Raw genomic sequence first — 9,573 nt, forward strand, 5'->3', positions numbered from 1 at the left:
AACACAACCTACAAAAAAGTAAAAAAAAAACGCACCAGCATAGAGGGCCACAAACGCATAGCAATCGAACGTTCCACAAAAGGACATGGTAAACAGCGCAGAGTAAATGAACCGAACACAGTGGTCGCAACAAAACAGGTGCCGAACATACCCAGTGTGCTTGTGGAAAAGCATTAGCATGCTGCTGATGCTTTCAATGCTACTTTAAACGCTACTTTTAATGCTACTAAAGCACTGGCATGGGTGCGTGCCGCTTTCAATAAATGCATTCCACGTCAACGCTTCAGTGAGCTGCGCAATGAATGCACTGTGATGCCGTTCTCCCCAATGAAACTCTCGCCAACTATGGTCCTTAAGCGGGTGCCACTGAGTTTGCCGCAAGCGGAGCAACAATTCTCAGCGTTCGCAGGCACCGCAGCGCAACACTTGTCGTCCCGGAGACCACGCTCAGACTTCTCGGCAGTGCCAGTAGATGGCGCAACGTGTCCAGAAAGAGCGGCGAGAGAGGAGCGCGCGGTTGCTGCTTGACGCGTTTCTCAATGTTCGCACGCACCGGCGCGCCATGCATTTTGGCGGCGATGGGCACGCTTCGCCGCGACTGCGCTAGATGGCTCTGACTGTCCTCAGGGAAGAGGGCGCGGTGAATAGGGCGCACCGCGATCGCCATTAATGACCGGCAAAGTGCATGAATCGGAAACCAGAGTTCACAGAAGCGAAGCGCTTCAGCAGTTGTGATGTTTGCGGCTAACGGAGGTATTTTCGCAGGGCTTTTTGGCGGCAACGAAAACATAAGCTTTTTGTGCATGCTTTGAGCTTGCTTGCGTTTTCGTTTTGCTTATTTTTAGCCATTAAATAATACTTGGCTAGCTTTCTTCTTTCTCTTTTTTTTTGTGTGCGCGGGTCTGTTTCATGTCTGTTTGGATTTTGCAGTATAGGCGGAGCGTCCTTTCGCGCCATGTGTGCTTCAACACGTGCAATCGCGTGGGACGTTAAATTTTTGTAGCTTTTGAATAGTAGCTTGTAAGCGGCAAGACTAATGCCTATTAGTGGTTTTACTGCGGATGTATTTGTGTCGGGACTATTCCTTTGGTAGGACAGTGAGTGTGTGGGCGCGTGGTTGTACATGCGCGAACACGTGTAACACCTTAAATCTGAGCTGCATTTATTCCTTCTAAAACACTGGTGATAATTACATTGCGGCATCTTAAGGATTTAGGTACTATGCGTATCAGCCTTTGAAACGTCCTCTGAAAACATTCGGTGCTTGCATTTGAAGAAGCTAAGTGGTAAACTTGACAAGAAAGTGTGCGGGGGCCTCTCAAGGTAGACGAGGGGAAGGATGAGAATGGAGACGTTGAGTGAATCGGGAGACATTGTGATGTCGATGCTAGGGTAAAGAAATGGAGGATTTCCAGCATGAGCTTGTGAAACAGGTCACAGAGCTCGAAAATGAGGTAAATATGGAGCGTGATGCTCGGAACGCGGTCAAAAAAAAGACGTGAACGAGAATGGTCGTGACATTGGAACGCAGTTTCCCGACGCGTCAGCAAAGAACGTGGAATGCGTGCAACGTATCTGAACGTACCTAAAACGGCCCCGCTTGAAGTGAACTTCACCAGTCACGAATAGCTTCTCAAGATTTACTTGTAGCATGCGAGGGACCTTACCGTAGAAGCAGTTTATAGCAATATATAGATTTTTGGAGATTTCCAGTGTCAGATGGTAACTGGAACTACGTCGTGGCCCGACATTGTGGATATGTTGGACCATTACGCTGTCTAAAGTGGTGAGATTGCGAGGCCCATGGCCACGCACTCGTTCCCATCAAGCTAATGCGCTGATTGTATACTTGCTTTAGACTGTGAACTCACGAGTGGCGAGGTGAGCAGGAAGGAACTCGATTTGAAATGTTCGTTAGTTTGTGTACTCTTAGGCCGTTGAAGTGAATTTCGTCTCTGATGCTATAAGCGTGCACGTCTCGCGAGAAACAATTTTGGCAACGTGCTAAGAGGCAACGTGCTAAGATCTCACCTAGAGAGTCCCCGTCATCCCAGAAGAGTTCTCCTTTTGCAGTACCATCCTTGCCAAGAGCCACATAAAGAACGTGGAATGCGTGCAACGTGTGGAGGGGTAGCTGGAAAGAGCTGCATCTACCTCGAGGCCACAACAAAGGAAAAGCAGGAACGTAGGGGTCAATGCCCCTTGTCAAGTCAGGAAGCAAGGAGAGGCCTCAAGAGTAGGAGAGAATGAAATGGTGATTATCGCCGGCAACTCAAACCTGGCTACGTGCTCACAAGCAATTGTGGAGTGGTGTGAAAAGCGATAAAGTGTGGCGGTAGGGACATTTCCAGGGCGTGCACTGGGTTCTGTCCCGCAGCGAGCAAAAGCAAAGCTCGCGGAAAATGCCCACGGGTGGCACCTTGTCGTAGTAGCAGGTTGGCTGAATGACATCCTAAACAAACAAGGGACCGGACTATCCCAAGGCTTGGCGATGGGGGTAGACGACTTGTGCGAGCTGTCCCCTCAGGTGCAGATCGTGGTGTGAACGGTGCCGGAGGTGCCTGTACGTGACAGAAACGTACAAATAGCGGTAGTGGCTGCTAATGAGGCTATATGGACAATGAGCCAAGAGAAAGGTTTCGAGGTTGTTAGTGCTCGCACCACGGGCAGCCGGGCAACGGGTGAAGCGCGGGCCACAGGCGGTACAGGTGGTAAGGATTGGTGAAAGTGCCCGTCTGCAACCGTCTCAGGTTGACCGCCTGGGACCTGTGCAGCCGCCCGTAGGGTCGTGGATATTTCCTTCCTGCCTGCCTGTAGTGACCAAGCACCTCTCGGAACTTTGCCGGAAACTAATCGACATGGCTGTCGGCGTCCCCGTGAGTTCCAGCTCCGTCCGCCGCGATTTGGGTTGTGTTGATAACGACAGCGGCGGCGCCGGATGGGGTGACCGCCGCCGCCGCCGCCGCCGTCACTCCTCCGCTGGGGTTCCGCACAACAATGGCAGCGGCTGCCCTCTGGGTGACCGCGTCACGGCGGGTAAGCTGCCTCGCGACGAGGTGGGCGCGGTCGTTGTGGTTGGGCAGGGTGTCGGTGTGTCTTTGGTCGTTAACATTGTTGTTGTCGTTGTTGTCGCGACTGTTGTTGTTGTTGTTGTTGTTGTTGTTAGTGCCAAGCTCCCCGATATGCGGAGGAAAGTACTTCAGGGAATTGTTTGTAATCGTGCTGGACCCGAAGTCCCCGGCCCTGGCGTTGAGCATGCGCGCAACTTCCGTGCACACCCAACCCTTGGTGCAGTTCCGAATCGCTGATTTGGAGTCGATAATGATGAGGCTATCCTCCTCACCTCCGTGGAGTACCCTGAGGGCTACCTAGCTGCATCGACGAGCAGGACGTCTTCTCGTCTTCCGTGCTTCTCGAGGATTGCTACCGCCCTGCGTTTACATCTATGCACGTCATCCACTGGGTTCATGTTCCTCGGCATGTTTTCCGTCTGTATCACGTCCTTGACTTCCGGTAGCAGTGTTTCCTTCAGTCCCCGTGACTGTAATATCGAATCCCGAGCAGGTCTGAAATTCTTATTCCCGTTCTGGTGCTCAACAGCCTCTCCAGCTGCACGATCCTCTGCGCCTCGGCGATCTCCTCGAGCGTGTTGTGTACGCCCAGCTCGAGGAGCCTGTGGGTTGGCGTGTACTGGGGTACTCCCAGGGCTGTCTTGAACGCCCCGCGGATTGCCACGTTGAGCTTGTGGGTTTCGCTCCTGTTCCAGTTGGCATACGCGGCGACGTACGCTATGTGGCTCAGCGCGTACGCCTGTATCAGCCTCGTAACGTTGTGTTTCTTCACTCCTTTGCTCTTGTTCGCGACGCGGCGCACGAGGTGTGTGGCAGCGGCCACTTTCTTCTGCAGTCGGGCAACCAGCTCGCGATTGGCACCGTTCTCTTGCAGCCACAGGCCGAGCACTCGCAACTTGGACACCGTTGGTATTCGTGTCCCCTTCCTCGTCGTGACGCTGACGCCCAAACGACGGGCATCTAGCACGCCCTGCAGGAGTGGTCCTTTCTTGCGCGGTCTGTGGAGCAGGCTCTCCGACTTGTCAGGTGAGCGGACGAGTCCCGTATCTTCGAAGTGCCGCTCCACCTCCTGGACGGCCCCCTGCAGCCGGTGTTGCATTTCGCCGACGCTCGTGTTCTCCGTGGTCCACACCGTCACGTCATCTGCGTAGATCATGTGATTGATGCCCTCTATCGCGTCATGACGCTCCGACAGGCCGATCATGACGAAGTTGAAAAGCATGCGGGAGAATACGTAGCCCTGCGGCGTTCCGGCACCACCCATTAGGACCGTTCGCGGAGGGGCCCTGTTGGTCTTGACAGTCGCCTCGCGGCCATTCAGGCGGCTGCTAACATATCGGTGGAGCCTCGCCCCGAGATAGACTCGGTTGATCATGTCCAGTATGGCCATGTGCTTCACAGTGTCGAAGGCGCTCTTAAAGTCTAGCTTGAGCAGGGCGCGCAAGTGCGTGCTCGGAGCGTTCATGACCTGTTCCTTGATCTGCAGCATAGCGTCCTGCGTAGAAAGTCCCTACCGGAAACCAATGATATGGGTGCCGAAGGCGTCCTGCTTCTCGAGGAGCGTCGGCACCCTGTTGAGGCAGGCATGTTCCATCACTTTTCCCACGCAGGACATGCGGGAGATCGGCCTCATGTTTCGGACCTCTAGCGGTTTGCACTGCTTTCGTATGAGTATAACGTCCGCGGTCTTCTTCCAGCACGCGTTGATGCACTCGCAGAGCTTCTCGATGGCGTAGTCGTTCAGCTTCCTCAGCATTTTGCTCGTGATCCTGTCAGGACTGGGCGTCGAGTCGGTCTTCAATAGTGGGAGGACTGCTCTAATTTCCTGCACGGAAAAGTCCGCGTCCAGCTCCTCGTTGGTAGCCCCGTGGTACTCTGGGTGACCGCCCTTCTCTTAATGCTCTGTATTTTCTTTCTCGTTCAGAACGGAAATTTGATTGTAAGATGTAGAGTTTAAGTTGATAAATGTTATGACCTGGTTGGTTGAAATACTCGGCGACGGCTTTGGAAGCATTTCAACCAACCAGGTCATAACCAGGCGACCAGTACCACCGTCTACATATTTCGGCGCGTCTACACAGACCACGTCAGCATCCTCTTGAAACTTCTTGTGTAGTGCTTTCGCTCTTGCATTCCTCCGCTCTTGGTGATGTTCAGGGTGAATGTTTCTGGGTAACGGGGGTATGATGATGCGCTTTCTGGTTTCTCTTGGGATGTCGTATTTAGCCCTCCTTTGTCCAGCCTACATAATACCAAGCTTGTGAAGGATGTGTCTTCCTTCTTGCTTGGCGAGATTCTTTCGTATTATGTTATCGTATGAGGCTCCATGTGTTCGTGAAGCATGTTGTGCATTCCTACCACTTCGAACTTCTCGTTAGACGTGGTCATCGGTAGGCCGAGGGCTCGCTTATATGCCTTTTTGATGATGCAGTCTATTCTTTGTCTTTCCGCCACTTGTAGCTAGAGGTATGGGGTCACATACACTGTTCGGCTAACGACGAAGGCTTGAATGAGCCGCACTAGGTTGTCTTCTTTCATGCCGTAGTTCTTGTTGGCGATTCTTCGAATCAACCTAACAGTTTGCTGGGTGCTGTTATCCAGTATTCTTATTGCTTCTCCATTACGTCCGTTCTGAGATATTCGGACTTACAGCACTCTTAGGTGTTGTACTTGGCGTATTAGGGACCCCCTGTCGCCATATTGAAGTTGGGTCATTCTCGATTGCGCTTGCGCCCTCTGCTTGTAGGTCTGTAGAGCTGAACTGCCGATAGGTCACGGCAGTACTGTAGAGCAGTACTGCCGTTATTGTGGCTTTACGATTAGACAGGAAATATTTCACGCAGTAATATGCTCCTTGACCTACGTGGAGGTTTGGCAAATTGCGCAATATGGCCTCGTCGGGGACATTATACAATGCGTTGGGCAATTCGAGACCCAGGGTGGCTTTTCTATCCAGGGTGTGTGTTTCAGCGTCGAAGATATGGTTCTTTAGTTGCAGCATGACTTCTTGCGTCGAGGGTTTTGGTCGAAAGCCGATCATGCTGCGTGGGTATAGCCCGTTGTCGTCCATGTATCTGGCGAGACACGTTAGAACTACTTTTTCCGTTAGCTTTCACATGCAGGACGTCAGTGAGAGGGGCCTGAGATTTTCTATGTGCTTTCTTTTCCCAGGTTTGTTATTAGTGTGATTCTGATGGTTTTCCATTGCTGGTGTATGGTCCCCTTCTCCCAACATTCGTTTATGTGTTTTGTGAGAGCGGTGACGGATTCGACGTCTAAGTTCCGAAGTGTTGTATTGGTTACATGGTCAGGAACCGCAGCCAACTTCGGATTGAGTCGTTCCAACTCGTGTCGAATCTCTGCATTCGTTATGGGGGCGTCGAGGTTGACGTTATTCCTCCCTTAGTGCTCTGGTAGTGTCTTTGTTGCATCTCCTGTCTATATCTGGCGTAGATCTCGTAGGAGCTTTGCCTCTGTGCCTGCATAGCTGTGTAATGTCCGTTACAGGTTTTGTCACTGTGTTGCTTTTGTGCCTTCTTGGTCGAGAATGCCTCGCAGTACGATCCAAGTTTTGAACATTCCAAACTGTCTGTTCATTAGAATGTATGTGGCTTCCCACTGCGGCTGAGATGGCGGATTGTCGTGGTCTTCTATTTTCCTGTCGAGAGCGACGATTGTCTTTCTTAGGTACCTATTGTGCTTTTAACCATTCCAGTGGTTTTGCAAGCTGTGTTAGGCCTGCCACATGTGTTTGGAGTTTTCTGTTCATTTCATCCATGCCTACCTCTTCGGGAACGTTTTTGGTGGCTTTCTGCACGATACGCTGGAGTCTTTCTCCAATTGCGTATGTATTCATTGGTTTCTGTGGGATCGTCCTCCCGGCTCTTACAAGAGGTGTCCCATTGCGTTCGCTTTATTTTTCTGCCTTTGTTTTTACGCGGGCCGGCTTGTAGCATTGTGTTCACAATGCAGGGATCGCTGCCTAAATTTATGTTCGGGATGGCCCATTTCGGATGGCCTATATTCTTTATTAATGTGAGGTCCGGCGTAATGTTTCAGTCGACGCTATAAATATATACATATATATATATATATATATATATATATATGTCCGAGTTTCTGTATGACTGTAAGTGCTCTTGAGTTAAATAACTACAGATATAGCGTTCAGATGGCTTGTCATGATACGTCTGAATTCCTCGCAATAGCTGCTTCTTGGGGGTGCCCTACAAAACGCTATATTTTTCTGTTGGTCAGTGTATTTACGTATATTGTGATTACATTGGTTGGAAGCCGAGTAGACAAAGGAGTGGTCATCGTAATACTACAAGCCACCCAAACTAAGCGGAATATAATTTTTTCTATGGTTCTTGTGCTAGGTTGTGAAAGAATCAACGCTAGAACATCTCGCGTTATTGCTTGTAGGTGGACTACGCGATTTCAAATCGTGCCGAAGATGAAGTGCCTGAAATAAGCCAAAGCATGAGCCGCAATAAAACCGCCCGATGAGGAAATTGAACACCGCCCTCTCCGTGCAAAGAGCCGTCTTCCTAGCAATTATACCCCGACTATTTGATTTTTTTAAACAGTAGCTTTCTTTAGGCACTTCGAACACTTGTAAGGTTGGACGGTGGCTGGCGATTTGGGGCAGCGCGTGGGGCCCACTCTGAAGATCTGCAGAACATGAGCGACCAGGATGAGAGTAAAAAAAATGGAGACCGAAAGCAGAGGGGCGGAGTAAGATGGCGGTAAGTGTTGATGAGCGAACGACATATGCAAGCACCTCATCAGCAAGATACAGACCTGCGCAGATCTGAGGGTGTGGGTGATCTTACACACTCAGAGAGGAGGAGATGAGGAATGCGCCCGAACCGCCACTGAAACGGCAACAGTGGCACTGCCACGCCACTGTGACGAAGGTTAAGGCAAGATACTACAAATACTAAGGAGCTGCTACAAAGTTTTCGCAGGGGCGCAGCGTTTACAACAGTAAATACTACCTAATGGTAGCATTTGGCACAGTGGTTGGCCGCGGAATCGTCACTTCGTGTCTGCTGTTCTGTCCATGTCATTTCGTGAATTACGAGTGGAATGGAGACATGCGGCATGTTACACAACAATGCTGTCTCCGACTTTGAGTATCATGTTTGATGGTTTCTGCCATAACTTTAGTTTATTGTGGGACTTAGGCACCACTAACAAGCATGCATGAATTGTGCCTGCGCCATCTTGCACTTTGACACTACTGGCGCATTTGCCACGTTTCAACAACAGAGCTAGCGCATCGACGTGAACGGGCGTGCTCGCAGTTATTAAAGTCACACAGAAAGACACGGTTAGCGTTTTATTTCGCGAGATACACGCTGCATACCAAAAAGTTACTTATGCTGGCGAGTGCGCTCTCCCGAAAGAGTGCTCTCTTTTCCCTACAGTCACAGACGCTGTAGAGCATTTTGAGGCGGTTTGTTAGACTACGCCAGCTTCGGGATTCGCCGCATTCTCTAGTCCTTTCGTAGTAGTACCTCAGGCTACGTAGAATTAATCTGACGTTGCGCACCCTTTCTTGGGTGTGTTTTAAGCATGACCACCAACGTAGACAGTCTACGTTGACGGATAAGAAGAAAGCATCCAGCCTAACTACAGCCACCCGCCTGGAACCACATTTAAAACGTCTCTGCGACGTCACGCCATCTCAGGGCTGCAAGAAATGATATTAAAAGCACGTATCATATCGGTGTACTATTACGAAACAGCAGGGTGTGGTGTGGCTGCATGCCGACTGTCAACAAAGAAGATTTTGCAGGAAGAACGTGCGGCTGGATCGGGCACCCGTCTTGTGTATGCAGCGTGACCGCAGTCTGTAAATAACTTGTTAGTATACCTAAGCTTCACTAATTTTACCCGGTGGCAATATTACTTTTCACGTGCGCGAAGCTATGCACGACCCAACGTATCTTACATAAGGAGGATAAGGAATCGTCACTACATTTTCTTCTGCCCAGACGACTTTTCCGTCAAGTTTCCAAACTACCTGCTGAGCCGCCATCTTTTTTCTAGAGCAATGTCGCCTGCATCGTTTTCGTTTTCTTTTTTATGATCCATACTACAAAGTGCACAAAATATAGCGACAAAAGTATTTCAGACTAGTGTCAGTCCGAGGACTCCAACGGCACCGATGGTCATGGTTACAGGGGTACATCTTTCGGAAGAATTGGCAGCAAAACTATAAACGAAGAAACAAAGATACAGAAAACTCTTAAGGATTAGACACAAATAAAGCTGCGCGACATACACTAGCATGAAATAGGAAAGAGTACGGCACAATACATACAAGGAAACACTTATCAAAATTACGTTTTAAGAAGAAATGCCGTGGTAGGTAATACGATTTAATGCAGCGGTAGGTCGCCATTTATATGAACCCCCGTAGCGCATGTGCGCCGTCGCCATGCTGTATCTGTATCCACGGTGCAAGTGCACTCGAGCGTGGAGGATTAGAGGG

The sequence above is a fragment of the Dermacentor andersoni genome, chromosome 10 (assembly GCF_023375885.2).
Source record: "Dermacentor andersoni chromosome 10, qqDerAnde1_hic_scaffold, whole genome shotgun sequence".
Taxonomy (NCBI): Eukaryota; Metazoa; Arthropoda; class Arachnida; order Ixodida; family Ixodidae; genus Dermacentor; species Dermacentor andersoni.